The sequence below is a fragment of the Condylostylus longicornis genome, unplaced genomic scaffold (assembly GCF_029603195.1).
Source record: "Condylostylus longicornis isolate FDR11 unplaced genomic scaffold, ASM2960319v2 ptg000256l, whole genome shotgun sequence".
NCBI classification, from domain to species: domain Eukaryota; kingdom Metazoa; phylum Arthropoda; class Insecta; order Diptera; family Dolichopodidae; genus Condylostylus; species Condylostylus longicornis.
This window is the reverse complement of record NW_026578221.1, coordinates 14,047-28,619: the sequence shown is the minus strand read 5'-3', so window position 1 is coordinate 28,619 and position 14,573 is coordinate 14,047.

Below are 14,573 nucleotides of genomic sequence, written 5' to 3'. Positions count from 1 at the left end.
AAGAGCCAAATGTTTGAAGATAAAACCGATTAAAAAAGTTAAGCTCATTATTTATAACTTAAGATATTACATAAAATATTAAAAATTTAAATGTTTTCATTGTCATTATTTCATTTTTACCGACCGAATTGTGTAAACAATAGTTACCGACCGAATTGTGTAAACAATAGGTAGGTTATGTGATGGCAACAAATTTTGCATATCGAGTTTTCGGGGGGAACGTACTTCTGCATAGTAGGGAAGTGTAAATAAACTATTTTTAGCAACCTGTCGGTCTGTCGATCTGTCCGTCTGTCGGTCTGTCGGTCTGTGTGTGCACGCGTGTATCTCAAGTTCGGCTGAACCGATTTTGATGAAATTTTATATGTAAGTTTGTTTCCACCATGGCACGGATCGATCAACTTTTGGTATATATCAGGCCTCGGGAACTGCACTTTTTAGCGGGCCTGTTTTACATTTTTGAACATTTTGAAGAAAATATTCAACCGATTTACTTGAAATTTTATATATAAGCTCAGCTCGACCGTCCGCAAAAATTCGTATGTTTTGGAAGAAATCAGGCATCGGATTTCATTGAAATTTAATATATGAACTCCTCGTATTAAAACAATGAACATATAAATTTTTTGGAAAGATCAGGGCTCGAAAACGGATTTGCGGGCCGATTTTACATTTTTCACCATTTTGAAGAAAGTATTCAACCGATTTACTTGAAATTTCATATATAAGCTTTGCTCGATCATACGCAAAAATTCCTAGCTTTTGGAAGAAATCAGGCATCAGCAACTGGGCGTTTACTACAGGCCAAATATACATTTTTGTGTATATAAAGAGAAATAATCAACCGATTTCATTGAAATTTAATATATGAATTCCTCATATTAAAGCAATGAACATATAACTTTTTTGGAAAGATCAGTCCTCGAGAACTGATTTGCGGGCCGATTTTACATTTTTCACCATATCCACAGAACAAATTGATGGAATTTCTTGAAATTTGATATTTGAGTTCTGGTTGTTACCAAAACTAACTGGCGAGCATTTCAGGGAATTCGGGTAGCACAAAGCGAAGCTCTACTGAGAGCCAAATTTACATTTTTCTAAGTATGTTAACTATAAGCTTACTAATGTCCTAAAAATTGGAAAGAAGTATTTAACAGACATTTTTATAATATTTTGTAACACTTTACAAATATTTTTATAATATTTTGTAACATCAGATTTTTTTATTACCACATTAATATTTAAAATTTTCATTTTTATTTCACTCAGATACCGATAGCAATACCATTAGACAACCATACCAATTTGTTGCAGATATACTAAGGTGCCGTGGAATAAGCTGCTGATGCTTTCATCGAAATGACTCGAAAAAAATTTGATCATTCATATAAAGATGCGTATACCAGATTCAAACGCCATATGATATGAAAATAACTATTTATCAGTTTTGATTCAATTTAGCGAATTAGTAAAGTAATAATTTTTTACAAGCAACTAACACTTTTTAAATACACTAAATTAAATTTTATAAATTTTTTAAACATATTAATCTTAAGTAAACATACTAAGCTTATAGCTTAGATTTTGTAATTCTAAAACTTTATAAAACTGCTCCAATAATTTTTCAGGCAAAAAAAATAGACGATTTTTAGTAAATTAAAAATGGTGTACAAAAAAATAAAATAATGTAGATATTTATTTTATAAAATAAAATAAAATAATTCAAAGAATTTAACAATATTTAATTTAATTTGAAGTTTTATTTTTTCAGCGTACCTTAAGTTAGTATGCTTTAAGTTTATTTTTGTATATTAATTGAAAGCGTGTTTGGAAATTTTACTTTCTATTTCCAATCAACTTTCAATTTCAATTTCTATTGATATTTCACATTTAAAATATGAATAAGAAATTGCAATTTTTTTTAATAAATTTCTTTATATTATCATAGGACAATATTAAATTTTCTAATTACAAAATTTAATATATTTTTTGCGGAAATTAGCTATACTTTATAGTATGCTTTAATATAAATACATTGCAAAAATTGCAATTTTACCTGGCAAATTTCGTAATGTTATAAAGCTCAAATTAACCATAAAAATTGGAAAAGTTAATATATTCCTTGTGAGTTTTTTTAACTTTTTTTGATATCATTTAATGTAAAATTTGCAGATATTGTTTTGGAAAATAAGAATATATTATATCTTATATGTCAATATTTCTAATTTTATTCATAGCAGAATTTGATATGACATATTTCATAATTTGAAAGAAATGTTGCAAAATTCCTTAAGTTATAAGAGAATTCAGCACATTTTCTACTCTAAATTTTTAAAATAATTTTAAGTTATAAATTATAGCAAAATCTAGTATTTAACGCCACTATCCCGATATGAGCTATTTTTTTTGCAAATAGCAGGACAAAAATATAGCTGCTGCAGCAAATGTTTTTTTTAGTGCTCATAGAAAATTGGTAGTGTGTTGTAACAATAGTAAAAAGTTATATGAATCCATTATTTTTACCTTCTAAGAGATTTAGGGCCAGGAACAGGTTTCAAAGAAATATGTACATTTTTTAAAATTGGATAAAATTTTAAAGAATGTTCATGTTCACACATTTAATTTGAAGATACACGTTGTTTAGATATACATACATTGTTAGATTCATATCTTAATATGTGTAACCAAAGTTTTACAGAATAAAAAAAAATTTTTTGCAGGTGTTAAAAATCATCGAAAAACAAAGATAGGTGGACCCAAACTATTGTCGTATCAATAGTGAGGCACTACAACCAAAGATAAAACGCACCTAAATGGTCATAAACTCCTAAGACTAGTCAAACTGAGTAACCATTAATTTTGCTCTATCGTGTTCTTATGTCTACATTCCGTGACTTTCTTCATGGAATGTAGACATAAGAACAAATACTGTCACAGCACTTTGGGAGAAATTTAGAGGTCTCGCTCGCTTTAGTATTTCTTTCTTCAACCCTCCCGTCTGAAGGCCTTGACATTTACATGTTAACCTTAACCCGCCTTATGTTTCATGGTACAGTTTCTTATTTCCTCATTTACTTAAGGGGCACCCAAATACCTGTGAATACACACATCATAACACGAAGGACCTTATTCTGGAAAATTTGCATTTGTTTGATGTGTGTTTGCTTGGCGCAATCAAAATTCAATTTTGCGATTGATAAATTTCTGTTTGTGAAATTTACATCTACAGATTTACTTTGATTAAGCTTTATTAGATTAGATTCTACTACCAATATTGCCCACAAATGTAGCCACAGTTACATCTTCTAAATCTGTCGAATCACTTGCTTAAAACAAGTATAATATGCGACCCAGCGTGCAGTACTCGTTCTTCTGTTTAATTCGAAAAAGTGGAAACCTTCTTGGCAAACTTCATCGAACGTCTAGAAATATTGCCGAACATATATACCTTTCTTCTAATGTCCTTTCCACAATATTTGTTATTATACTTTATCAATTGTTGCATTCTATTATCGGCATCAGCCTTTTTAGTAATAACTTTTTAAAAAGTTTTGATAGGATTGATAGCAGAGAAATCGGTCTATTCAAAGGTTTCCCCGGTTTTCCTCTCATATATACTTTCGCTCAGGTTCACTGCTGCATTCATCACTTTTTTCAAAAATATCGATGCCAGCAATTTTTTCAGTATTCTTGGGCATAAAAATCTTTTAAAAAAAAGATTTGTATTCTTTATACCTTATCTTAAGATAAATATTTGGAAGTCTGAAGTAATTTGACGCATAATATAATTAAACTATGCAATTGTATTGTATTATACATTGAACTACTCTACTTCAATGCAAATACATATTTATATTTATATTTAAGATTAATATATCTTTTAACATTAGCGAGAGACTGATATGTAAATTTGTTTTAAATTGCGCGAAAATTCATAATTTAATATATAAAATTAATCACCTCTCAGGTTAAAGTTTATCTAAAGTTTGATATGTATAGCTTGCACTATCAAGTCTATACAATATTTTTGTTGTTTCATACTTTTCTTAACAAATAGAGTCAAAATATAAAACATGAGGAAAATTCATTGAACTTATATATTAGTGGTAAATATCAACAAAAGTACGTACTAAATTAAACTTTGCTGGAGCTCTAGTTTTTTTCGTATCGTTTAAATCTTAGTTATATTTAGTGTTTGTTTTTTGTGAATTCATTGGTTTTTCTTACGTGAACAGAAATAATGCGCAGGCATTTATTTGATATAATTCGAAATAATACTACAAAAAAGCTTTAATTTTTCTAAAATATCGAATTATGTACTATTTCTACATCATTTCCATATTTAAACTGTTTTGTTTGAATAGTCTTGCTAAAAACCGTTCCCCACTTTGTCAGGGTGTAAAACCTAAAAAAGGTTAAGAATTCTCGGGAATCGTCCTCAGTTGAAGCCTGCAGCCGATTGAAAGTAATAAGTCTTTTTTAAATAATCATAAAGCTTGTCTGCCCCCACTTAACATAACCCATCGTGATTAGTTTGTATAACAGTATTTTCCATACTTTCAGGTACATAAAATAAAACTGTATCGCCCATTTTTCGATAAACCAAGCCATTGATCAGTTCATATAATGGAAGTTGTTGTTTTTGTAATCTGTTAGCAATTTCCCTAATTGTAGTGAATTTATTTTGTGAAGCGACCAAAGCAAATTCGAAAGAATCTGGTTGCACAATTAAAACATTGTGGCACCTACTTAGAGCATAGACGTGACACATTGAACTAGACCCTCTATGCTCTAGCACAAAATCATAACTTTGTAACTCTAAAGCCCACCTGGATATCCTAGGATTAAAATTTGTTTATTTAAAGTGACCGTTAATGACTTACAATCTGTGACAATTTTAAATTTTATACTCGTAAGGTAAATTCAAAACCGTCGAAGGGCTTAAATTATTGATAGGGTTTCCAGCTCATACGAGTGGTACTTTGCTTCCGCTGGGGTAGAACGTTTTGAAAAAAAGAAAACAGGATGAAATTTAATGTCTAATTGTTTTTGAAGCCCCAAAGTTCAGCGAACTCGCATCACAATTAAGTTCGGTATCAGCATGTGGTGAATAAATAGATAAAACAAGGGCATTTAATAACTTTTCCTTTAGATTTTCAAAAACCCTAATCTCATTATGTTGAAATTTGAAATCTACATCATTCATTATTAAATCATAAAATGGTTTAGACGAAATAGAAAAATCGTTAATAAATTTTCTAAAATATGAACACAGGTAATTCTCACATTTTTTGGGACCGGAAAGTTTCTAACGGCTATCAGGCTACCTACATTTGGCCATTTCTAATATACCCTAAATAATTAATCCCTTCTTTCATAAAAACACACTTATCAAACCTCAACCTAAGATTATGCCTATAAATTATTTCTGAAAGCCGATTTAAAATTTCACTCTACTCCTTCTAAGTTTCTGTAGTAAAAGTAAATCATAGATATACACCAAAAGCTTTCCCTCTAATATCCGTTCTCTGAAAAAGAAAATAATATACCTTTGGAACACAGGGGGTGCATTGTTAAGCCCAAAAGGCATCCTCAAGTATTCAAATTGCCCCAAAGGAGTGACCAATAATGAATATTTTATCGAACTTTCCTCTATTTTAACATGGTAAAAACCATTTTTCAAATCTAACAACAAAAAATGTTTTTTCCCCGTAGCCTTTATAAATGATTCTCTATTAATGGTAGTGGATTATGTTATTACATAATTTTGTTTAGTTGCCTATAATCAACGCACAACCTAAATTCGTCATTTTTTTTGTAAGGACTATCGGGGACGTAAATTTACTTTCACGAATAATTTCCCTAACCAATAAATCATCTAGTATTTTCCGAAGTATTTCCTTGTGAACGAAAGGCAACCGTCTTGGCGCACAATTAAAAATTGCTTTTGCATTAGATACATTGATTTTAATTTCGAAAGATCTATCTAAATTAAAATTATTGGATTTTAGACACGTTTTTTGCATTACTTCATGAATGCGTTCTTTCTTTTTAAAATTTAATTTTTTATTTACATTTAACTCAAAATTGTTTTCAGTATTTAAAATATTTTGATCAAATTCTATTTCATTGTTATTAATTTCATAATGATATTTCAATTAACTTTTAAATTAATAATGATATTTCAATTACCTTTTCAGACACATTTCCAATAAAAAAAAGTTTTGCTTAATCATTTAAAAAGTTTCTACCTAACACAATGACACAACTCATAGTAAAATTTTTAACAATGTACAAAATTAATTTAATTTTATTTCCACTTACATTCATATTACACTTTTCTGTACCAATAATATTAAGCCTGTTGTTATTTATACTACAGTAATTGTCATTTATTTTATCTGATGATATCACTTAAGAAGGAAGAAATCGCTCTTCTATAAAACTTATTGAGCTCCCTGTGTCGACCTCCGCATTTGCTCTTACTTTTACAACATAATTTTCGGAATCATCAGCAAACTGGAAACTAAAATTGTAAGAAAAATCTTAAGTATGCTGCGATTTCTTGCATTACAAGTCCATATTGATTTACACTTTCTTCTCTACGTTTTTTCCTCGATTCCGAAGAGGGTTATTAACGTCGGCTGATGTAATGATATAATGGAATTCATTTAATAATTCTTTTTTTAAATAAGACCACGTGTTGCAATTGCATGACCTCAAAAATAATTTAGCTGCACCTTTTAAAAAACGTCTTGCATATGAGTATCTTTGTTGATCATTCCATCCAATCAATATTTTGTATTCCTGTAAATTTTTTAGCCACTGCTTTACCGAATAGTTATCGTCAGCGCTAAATGTTGCTAAAGAGTCCTCAATATCTTTAAAGGAAAAGGTACGATGCGAATTGCTTCATGTATTTTTATGTAAAGATGCTAAATTTTCTTTTAATTTTACTATTTCCTCTTGTTGTTTTATTTTACTATTCAACTCTATTATTTGCTGCTGCAAATCTTTTGCTTCTACATCGTTTACTAGTAACTGTTCAGCTTCTTCGTCATCATTATCGCCGTTATTTGTTGGTTCCAACAGGTTTGGATTTACCGGAATATATAACAGCACTTCGTCATCCTCCATTTCATTAATTTTTTGTTGAAGGCGCAATTTTAAAACAGCTTTACTTCCTACTGAATTTCCCCTTTTTTTTTTCTCTTAAGCCGTTAACACGCAATTTAAATAGAGTGGATGTTATAAATTTTCAAGTTTTCAATTTTTTTTTTTTTTGAATTTGAGTTCTTCCAAAACAGCTACGATGAAGCATGAAATAAATTCATATTTGCAAAACAAAAACTTTTCAAAAAAAACTCTAAAACGAAAAAAAACTGCAAAACTTCGTTTTTAAAAAATATCCTTGTTTGTGAAAGTTTTGTACTCGAAAACAAAAAATATAAATAAACATTTGACAATTAAAATAAAATACTGATTTTGACACTCCGAAAAAATGTGTGCCATTGCTGATTCATAATCTCTACAAAAGGAATTCGTGATCTGTTAAAAGTCTACGTCGCAGCTAAATTCTTAATTCGTATAATTCACGAGTGGAATTCATGATAGCGCTGACTATTTATTGAAAAAAACTTTTTTTAACTACATTTACCTCATTATAGATATTTAAGAATTAAAATTTATTTGACCACTAACGTTTTGTTTTTTTTTCAAACCTCCATCATAAGGTCTTGAAGTAATATAAACTATCAGCTGAAAACCACAGCAAAGTTTTTAAATTACTTGTAGTCTTATACAATTTTTATTCGCCTACTTTTGGTTTTCTGTCGAAATAGGTTTAGTCATTTTTCGAACCACAATACCATTTTGGAGAATTCGAGAACAGTGACATTTGCCTTGCAAACTATAAGTAAGAAAACAAAAAAAACAAGTACTATTTATGAAATCGAATTTCTAAAAATAGAGTATTTTTAAAAATATTTATGAGTTGTAACCCTATGAAATTGATTCATGTTTTTCTGGAATCTAGGCGTAGACCTTTTGGGTAGAAATTCTATACTATACGCACTACATCACCGGTTTATAATAATTTTGGTATCCGATTTTAATATAAAATTTCAATTTCCATTGTTAAAATTCTTTAATTTATAATGGAAATTTTTCAAGTTTAAAACAATTGCTTTTCAAATTTCTAGTTTGAAATATAAATTGCGAGCTTCTCATTTTATGTCAAATATAAATTTGAAATAAAAATTGTGAGGTTTTCATTTAAGTATAAATTGTAATGTTTTCATTTTTATGCATTCAATTATCTCAAATATATCTCCCGTCTTTGTGTGATGCACCCTGCTGATGCGTTAATCTGTTGCTTTTGACCACTTTGGTTTTTATTCAATCTCTCGAATTGACGTCCTGTTCCCGAAGTTTGAAAAAGATCTTTTGTTGTGAATATTCTTTAAAGTGAGGCCCGATTCTCAACGTAAAGCAACATAAAGTTTAAGATAAACCCATAGCTGAGATTCATCGTTTTACTCTTATTTTCAATCTTTCATCTTCGCCAATCAACATGGTTTTCAGAGGGGTGGATCTACAATAACTAATTTGGTGTAATTTGTTTCGAGTACTATAAGTCAGGTCGACGTCATTTTCGGTCAGGATTTCTTGTAAAATTATATTGTTGGATTTAATGTAGATAACGTATGGTAGGTGTAACTTGAAGTGGGTTTGGTCAGATGTCTCTTCGATGGTCCTTGTCTGAAGTTTTTTTTTGTTGCTACTAGCGTTCCGCATAGTAGCCGTCTTGATCAACTGTTTTTCATTATATCGACAAATGATGCACATGATTCTATAACAGCCTTCAAAAATTGAGTAGTTTTCCATGTGTTAATAAGACAGTTGCTTCTGAAAAATTTTGTTTAGCGTTACTGAACGACTTGAACACTTTTAATTTGCATTCCCTTAGTAACGACTAACAACTAAGTACAATTACAGCTTATCTTATTCAAACGAGCTTTTTTTAATAACCTGATTGACCATTTAGATGAAAGGCTTCTGAGGTAGGTTAATCTTATAGTGATCTTGACGTCATGTTCGACCAGAATTTTTCTTTAAGGCACGTGTCAGGTTCGTGCACCTTACCGTGCTTCACAAGAAATCTCCGTTGTTCCGATTTTCCAGCTTGCCAATTTATGAAGATGTGTCGCAATTGATAGATTTGGAAACGTTGAGAAACGCTTCCATAAGGTAAATGCTGATATAGGTGAAACATGATTCAGGGAATGCAGTTTGGCTTTATTTGTTAGAGCAAGTATCTTTTCGAAAAAATTCGAATAATTTTCACACTTTTTAAATCACGATCAATTTGCGAATGTGGTATCAAAAAAGGATTGTTATTAAAAAAAATCTGATGTGGTCAGCACATAACCGACCGCAGTGTGTATTTGTCTAGTTAAGTCAAAGTGTTACAGAATTTATAGAAATGCCTGTTAAATACTTCTTTCCAATTTTTAGGGCATTAGTAAGCTTATAGTTAACATACCTAACATAGTTAGCCACATACATTAACATACCACATACCTAACATATAGTTAACATTACCTAATGAGACTGAAAATTCGTTTTTTTGGAAAGAAGTCCGAAAAATATTTATTGTACAGAAATTATTAAATTAAAGTTAATGCAAAATTATGGTTTTATTTGAATATAATGAAGCTGTGTTGGAATTTATGCACATTGGTATATTTATTTCTTGCTTAATAATTTTTAATTTTTTAAATTTATGTAAAAAAAAAGAGAAAACAGGTAAAAGCGTTTCAGTCGGTATAAACCGATTGAATTATAACCTGCACCTTTCTTTATTGTATAGCAATTACTCGAACCTGTGAAATCATTCTATAGAAACTTCACGGATATGTCTGACCTATAATTGGACTTTTGGCTGCCAAGTTTCATGAATCGGACTTTATTATTTTTCCAAATATTAAGAATAAGCTTTTAGACTTGTATGGGAGCTACTCGAACCTGTCAAGCAATCCCACCAAAACTTCAGAAACATGTCTAACCTATAATTGGACACACGACTGCCAAGTCTCACGAATCTGACTTTGTTATTTTTCCAAATATTTAAAATAAGCTTTTAGACTTCTATGGGAGCTACTCGAACCTGTCAACCAATTCCACCAAAGCTTCAGAAATATATCTGACCTATAACTCGACACACAACTGCCAAGTTTCATGAATCTGACTTTATTATTTTTCCAAATATTAAGAATAAGCTTTTAGACTTGTATGGGAGCTATTGGAACCTGTCAAGCAATTTCACCAAAACTACGGAAATATATCTGGCCTATAACTCGACACACAATTGCCAAGTTTCATGAATCTGACTTTATTATTTTTCCGTATATAAAAAGTTTTGTGTTGGGTTGGAGTTGCAGCCACCCGAACCGGTGCAGCTATCCCATTACAATATTTAGAGCATGTGTAGAATATAATTGGACAATTGTATACAAAATTTTGGTGACCAGACACCTCATCATACGAGACATTTCACCATTGTAACATTTCATCATTGTAACATTTCATCATTATAGCAATTCATCATTGTACATTTCAACATTATAGCAATTCATCAATATTGTATTTCATCACCATAACATTTCATCACTAAGGTGCCTGTGATTTTAAGATCACAGATAAACTGGCCTTGCAAAGAAATTTCTTATCAGATTATGATTTGATATACCCTCGGTGCACAGCAGCAGTGCCCTCATTCTTAGCTGACTATCGAACTTAGAACATCTCTTGTAGAGCTCTTTCAGGTAAAGTGATATTAAAGCTAAATTTATATAATAATAAGCTATAGTAATTAGTCTAGACAATTCTTTTTAATTTAAAAGTAAAAGTTAATTTAAATGCTTTGGTCACTGTGGCATAATTTCTCACTGGGCAAATTGGTAAGTTGTCCATGTAAATTATGAAGCGCTCGGCGATCGTGGCAAAAAGGATAAGTAACCAAAATTGGTGAAACCAATATGTCCTTTAATTTAATGACCTGTACAAAATTACTTTACATCCTAATCCTCTTAGATTTTTGTTCCATTGTGCAACAAAACTGCAACTGCTTCAACATGTTGCCAAAATTGCTCAGTGCTCAATGTTTGCAAAATGCACTTTATGCAATGATGAAATGTTATGGTGATGAAATGCAATAATGATGAATTGCTATAATGTTGAAATGTGCAATGATGAATTCCTATAATGATGAAATGTTACAATGATGAAATGTTACAATGATGAAATGTTACAATGATGAAATGTCTCGTATGATGAGATGTCAGGGAACCCAAAATTTTATATTTATAGCTTTATTAGTTTTTGAAATATTTAAAATAAACTCTTTGAAAAGGGTTCGTCCTTGGCACAAAAGAAAAAACTTGTGAAAGTTTCGTGTCGATTGCATTATTCGTTTTTGAGTTATCGTGCGATTGGACGAACAGACGGACGGACTGACGGACGGACGGACGGACGGACATATCTAAATCGACGCAGAATTTTACGCTGAGCAAGAATATATTTATATATATCCCTACCGCAAATGACTCCTTCAAGTATTTACAAACTCCATACCAAAGTTAATATACCCTTCACGAAGTTCAGGGTATAAAAATATGTATAATAGGGTTCAAAAATATATATAAAAAGTTTTTAATTTTAATTATTTTTAGTTGGCGTTGATTTTTTCGAAGTACAATATCAACTTTTATCAATGAAATTTTAATGCCAGCAATTTTTTGATTTATAATCATGGCAAAAAAATTATTTTATTATCTTATACATATTTATAATTTTATGAAATTAAGTTTTTTAATACAAATATTTATTGATTACATATCATATACGTAAACATATGTATGTATCTTTTGCTTCATTGTTGTTGAAAAAATAATTATGAAAAGCGGAATAGATATATTTTTTTTAAGTTCGAGGTAAGACCGATATATTTATTCTACAATGTATTGCTTTCTCTTTCTAGTAACACTATTATAAATGGCTTGTGAGGGTTTTTTTATACCGAAACTAGTTTGAGAGTTATATGCTTTAAAAACTCTTTTAATGCAAGCTTAACTCTCATTACAAGAATTAATAACTCTAGTAATTGCGCTCTTTTGTTCTTATAAAGATCTCATTAGGGTCATTTTGTTTTCTACAAGACTGAAATTACAAGAGTAATATTCTTAAAGAATTCTTAAAATAACTCTACAAGAGTCTTATGAGATAAAAATTGCTACTTGGGAAGTGAAAGTGTTACGGAATATTATGAAAATGCCTGTTAAATACTTCTTTCCAATTTTTAGAACATTAATAAGCTTATAGTTAACATACCTAGAAAAATATGAATTTGGCTCTTCGTAGAGTTTCACTTTGTGCTACCCGAATTCCCTGACATGCTCGCCAGTTATTTTCGGTAACAACCAGAACTCAAATATCAAATTTCAAGAAATTCCATCAATTCGTTCCCTATGTATGGTTAAAATGTATCGGCCCTCATATCAATTTCCGAGTCCTGATCTTTTCAAAAAATTTATGGATTCATTGTTTTAATACGAAGAATTTAAATATTAAATTTCAATGAAATCGGTTGATTATTTCTCTTTATGTACGCAAAAATGTATGTTTGGCCCGGAGTAAACGTCGAGTTGCTGATGCCTGATTTTTTCTAAAAGGTAGGAGGTTTCGCGGATGGTCGAGTGAAGCTATGAACTTGAACAGCCGAACTTGAGATACACGCGTGCACACACAGATTGACAGACCGACAGGTTGCTAAAAATAGTTTATTTACACTTGCCTACCATGGAGAAGTGCATTCCCACCGAAAACTCGATATGCAAAATTTGTTGCCATCACATAACCGGTTCCCTGACTTCTCATCATACGAGACATTTCATCATTGTAACATTTCATCATTGTAACATTTCATCATTATAGGAATTCATCATTGCACATTTCAACATTATAGCAATTCATCATTATTGCATTTCATCACCATAACATTTCATCATTGCATAAAGTGCATTTTGCAAACATTGAGCACTGAGCAATTTTGGCATGTTGAAGCAGTTGCAGTTTTGTTGCACAATGGAACAAAAATCTAAGAGGATTAGGATGTAAAGTAAATTTGTACAGGTCATTAAATTAAAGGACATATTGGTTTCACCAATTTTGGTTACTTATCCTTTTTGCCACGATCGCCGAGCGCTTCATAATTTACATGGACAACTTACCAATTTGCCCAGTGAGAAATTATGCCACAGTGACCAAAGCATTTAAATTAACTTTTACTTTTAAATTAAAAAAGAATTGTCTAGATTAATTACTATAGCTTATTATTATATAAATTTAGCTTTAATATCACTTTACCTGAAAGAGCTCTACAAGAGATGTTCTAAGTTCGATAGTCAGCTAAGAATGAGAGCACTGCTGCTGTGCACCGAGGGTATATCAAATCATTATCTGATAAGAAATTTCTTTGCAAGGCCAGTTTATCTGTGATCTTAAGATCACAGGCATCTTAGTGATGAAATGTTATGGTGATGAAATACAATATTGATGAATTGCTATAATGTTGAAATGTACAATGATGAATTGCTATAATGATGAAATGTTACAATGATGAAATGTTACAATGACGAAATGTCTCGTATGATGAGGTGTCTGGTCACTATTGGATGGATATGCAAAATATCTAGTTTCTATTTTTTGGGAGTATAAAAAAGTTGGGTCAAATCAATGGTTTGTATTGTAGCACTTTTCCCTTCAACAAGTGAAAATACTGCTTTTCAATACAATCTCTGTATACCTGCCACACTATTAAAATTATTTTCATTCATACACGAAACTGTTTCTAGGATTGCATATATTTAGGATGAACGATTTATGCAGTCTTTGAAATAAAGCAAAAATTAATTTAAAGAGGGGTTAACATAATGCTCAATTTTAAAGCTTAATTGCGTGGGCTAGGAAAATTAATTATATTTTTTAATGTCATGGAATTTACCGTTAGATTTTTGCGTTTATAGAAATTTGAAAGAGTTTTGTAGAAATTAAAAAAAACTTGCGGTTCCGGGAATATAAGGTGCCAAACATTCAAATTTTACAATTTTCGAGGGGTGATAAATTGAGAGGAGTGGCGGAGATGGGAAAAATTTTTTTTCCAACGAAATGAACTATTTGTTTGTGTGTAAAAGCTGTTGGCCTTTATTTGTTGGTGTGTAAATTTCACACTTTGCTAATCTAGGGTCTAGAAGAAAAACGAAATCAAAAATTTGGAAAAAACAGACATTAACTTTAACAATTTAATTTATACAATTTTAAGGGAATTAAGGGGGCATAACTTTTGGAGGAGTAGAGGTAGGTAAAATTTTTCTTTTACGGAATAAATTTTCTAATAAAGATCTATGTATGTATTAAATTTCAGCTTCCTATCTACAAGAGTGTGGAAGTTTTGTAAACAGGTTCACAGACAGACGGACAAACGCGCGGGCATATAAAGTTAAATTAATAAG